Genomic DNA, 4178 nt, shown 5'->3' on the forward strand with positions numbered 1-4178 from the left:
GCCCCCCTCTCTCTGCCCTGCGATGGCAGCCAGGTTGGAGCCACCTGGGGAAGGACTGGACACACCTTCTTCATTTTGCTTGCGCCTCTTTGTTATCCCTGGGTTTGAGGAGGCGGCAATTATGATCAATTGAGCCTGAGGGGGTAGGGTCTTGTGCAAGCCAGCTGCAGCCTGGCAAGCCTGAGTGTGTGCCTCCACACTTACCTGTGCAGCGCTTCCTGCAGTTACCTGTGCGGAAGAGCTTCTCCTTCATGATTCCTTTCTGTTTTTTTTTTTTTTTTTTTTTTTTTTTTTTTTTTTTTTTTGAGACAGAGTCTCGCTGTGTTGCCAGGCTGGAGTACAGTGGCACGATCTCGGCTTACTGCAGCCTCTGCTTCCCGGGTTCAAGCGATTCACCTGCCTCAGCCTCCTGAGTAGCTAGGATTACAGGCACGTGCCACCACGCCCACCTAATTTTTGTAATTTTTTAGTAGAGACTGGGTTTCACCATGTTGGCCAGGATGGTCTCGATCTCTTGACCTTGTGATCGCCTGCCTCAGCCTCCCAAAGTGCTGGGATTACAGGTGTGAGCCACCACCGCGCCTGGCCTCCTTCATGATTCTTAAAGGCCATTCTCTTATCAATAAATCTTTCTCTCTTTGGCCCTTTTACTTGAGCTGCTTTTTTTCTTCTTCCTGATCAAACTATGGTGCCCACTGAGGGTTACACCGTGCCTCCAAGACACATCATCACTACCTCCGTGCCCCAGCCACCACCACGGCCTTCTTTGGTCGGTACTGTCTCAGGTGCTGGGTTAACCCAAGGCCACCTCAGCTGCTGCCTCTTTTCTCGTCCCCATGAGCAGAGCTCCCTCGAGAACCGGGGCCCTTGACGGATGACGTGTGCATGTGAAAACCCAGTTTTACTCCCCGGCTCTGCCATGGTATTAGCTGAGGAAACCTGTACTTCAGTCAGTGATGACGATAATTTCTGACTTGTGTACTTGACATGATTATGACAAGAAAATGGCACCAAGCATGTGAAAGCACATACGTTCCTAAACTTTTACTGCTGTAGGGAGTGATTGCAATACCTTGAACTGCCCTGGATCCCTTCTCTTGTGCTCTTACTCCCTCTGCTTTTTCTCAGCCCTCTCTGGATACTGTCTTCCAATTCAGAAATAAGGAGATAAGGGACAGAGGTGTAGAAATAAAAGGCCATACCTCCATGAAGGTGACACTGGCCAGGTCCTTAGAGCCTCTCTCATGCCCATGGGTCAGAGATGGTAACCCCCCAGTGATGACTCTTTCCTTCTTCAGGAACTCTCAGACTCCAGCCCCTCATCCCGTAGTCTCTCTCTTCTCCCTAAATAAGCCACATCCAGAGAAGGCAGCTGCAAAGGGAGGGTTGGAACAACTTGTTCTTTCTTTTTTGTGGGGGACGGGGTCTCACTCCGTCGCTCAGGCTGGAGTGCAGTGGTGTGATCATGGCTCACTGCAATCTCAACTCAGCCCTCAGCCTCCCAAACAACTGAGACTACGGGTACACCACCCTGCTTGGCTAGTTTTTCGCTTGTTTGTTGTTTGTTTTTTGGCAGAGATGGGGTTTAGCCATGTTGTCCAAGCAACTCGTTCTTTCTTTACCCAGGCAGAAATCTCTGTCTCTTCCCCTTCTCTCTCCCTCCCTCCATGGGTGAACTTGGTGAACCTGAGGGGCAAGAAGGAGGCAATCCCAGTTTCCATGGCCTCTGTGCCAACCCCCCAGGTCTCAGGTCAGTGATCACTCCTTTCCTCTGGATCCCAGGCCAGCCCTGATGGGGAAGCTTAGGGCGGGAGGGTGAGAATGGCTGGGGACACAGGTGTCTTTGCTACACACATCGTGTCCTTTCTTCCATCCTAGCTGCTGCTCCCTTCCCACCTTCTCCAGGCCAACTAATCTTTCAAGAGAAGATAGCCATTTCTCTGTGTGTAGGCTGAGGATTGAAAACCCCCCTCCCCACCCCCACCAGGCACACAAACACACCTCCTTTTCACCTTTCCTTGTTCTTCACCACCTTCTGGGCCTCTCTCTTGTATATTGGGCCACCTTTACCCTTGGGGCCTAAGAAAGAAAATATACCTATTAAATAGCTTGCAATTTCCCAAGCACAGCTTATTCCTCATAAAACGTAGTTCATCATAAACTCTATGCCAGGCACTCCAATGCGGAAAAAGAAGAATGTGATGTGATTTAGCCTCTTCCTTTGAGACTCTCCAAGTGGGAAAAATAGGCAAGCAAAGGCACAATGTTAATGCGGTAAGATCCTTTCCATGCAGGGCAGGAGGGAAGAGAGGTGGGGGCACAGAGGAGGCAGGGACTGGTCCTGACTGGGTAGAGTTGGGTGCCTAGGGAAGAAAAGAGAGAGTTTGACATTCCAGTTGGGCTTCAGAAGATGAGCTGGAGTTGATGAACAGATCATCTGGGGCATCTTCCTGAACTGGGGCAGGATTGGCCCTGGTTAGAGAGCCTGGTGTAGGGGAAATGCCATAACCCCTGTTTCCTCACTACTCAAGTCAACAGTGAAGAAGGGACTTAGATGTAAACAGTCTCTTTGGGGGAGCAGGGGGTGAGGTCTATGGAAGGGATGATACAGAAACCCACCCTGTGTGGGTGGTAACAGCCTGAGGCTGGATCTACTCTAGTCTTCTGGAGGGAGAGAGTGGATTTGTTCACCAGAGGGTAATGTGGTCTATCACTGAAAGGGCTCTGAGGCAGAATAACAGCCATAGAAGAGAAGAATGAGCGAATAAGAACAGTATATTTGGCACGGGCCAGCTGCCTCCCACACCCTTCTTTCTCATCTAATTCTCAGGAGCCTGCAAGTTAGCTGTTGTCATCCTTATTTTACAGACAAGCAACTAAGGCCCAGAGAGGGTGAGTTACTTGCCTAAGGTCAAGTGACTATTACTGTGCTCATTTTGTAGACAAGGAAACCAAGACTGAGAGGGGTGTGCTAATTTGCCTAATATCACTCAACCAGTAATTAGCAAAGTCTGAGTCTGAACCCAAATTCTGGCTCCTAGACCTTGTACTTCTACCTCACGATTCAGAGCCCCTGAAATAAGACAGTTCTAAAGTCTCTACCAGAAAGCTGTTTCCTAGATGGGTTGGATTTCAAATACTCCTCCCAAAGCAAAACGATAAAACAAGTGACTTGCATTCATATGACACTTTATGGTGTATAAAGTCTTTTCATGGTCTTTATCTTCTTTAATCCTAAAAACAACCCCATAAAGTAAACAGAGCAGTATTAAGCGTCCCTGTTTTACAGACAAGGAAGCTGATTCTCAGAGAGATTGTCTGATTGAAGTCACAGGTCTCACCAGAATGGAGCAGGACAATGACCCAGGATTTCTGGGCTCCTGGAGAGATCTATCTCCACAAGGGCTCCCTCGTTGTATGGACAGATGGACAAATCCAGATCCAGGTGGGTGGAGCATGACCCTCTTCACAAAGTCTGTAGCAAGGGTGAACACAGATAATGGAACTCAGAGACACCTCTGAGTCACTCAGCTCACAGGCACCTTCATAACTTTGACAGGTGTTTAGTACATCGCAGCAGCCACCCTCCATGCTGGGCACACAACTGCAGTCACAGATTCACCCACCAGCACCGAGTGTTGACTCGGATAGGCAGCTCTGTGCCGATAGTTTCCTTCTGCACTCTGGTCTGCGTGCAAGAATTTTAGGCCCAGTACTGTCTGCAAAACAGTTCCTGGACTTCCCAGCAGCTTGAAGACTCAGGGGTCCCAAGAGACACTCCAAAGTCAGCTCTTGTAGTTAGGAACCTCGGCAAAGCAATGAGAAGGAGGAGGAGAAGATAAAGGAGGGCAAGTGGGAGCCCCGGGCAGAAGAACTGCTCCCGGGGTACAGCACATAGCTCTGGGACGACAGGGGTGATGAGTGAACAGATTCCTATCGGGAGATCATTGTATACTCCAGCAAAGGCCCATTCCCGCCTTGCCCCAAGCTTGTACCAGCACACACATGCTTAAACGAAGCCAAGTTGCACACTCCAGCATCCACACTCCCATGTGCACAGGGCACTACACACAGGAGGGAACCATGCCACATGCTCCAAGAACCATGTGTGATGGGGGCCAGGGAGGTGGGGAGTTGCAGAATAGCTAAAGTCTTTTTTTTTTTTTTTTTTTTTTTTT

The sequence above is a fragment of the Rhinopithecus bieti genome, unplaced genomic scaffold (assembly GCF_001698545.2).
Source record: "Rhinopithecus bieti isolate Rb0 unplaced genomic scaffold, ASM169854v2 scaffold_1599, whole genome shotgun sequence".
NCBI lineage: Eukaryota > Metazoa > Chordata > Mammalia > Primates > Cercopithecidae > Rhinopithecus > Rhinopithecus bieti.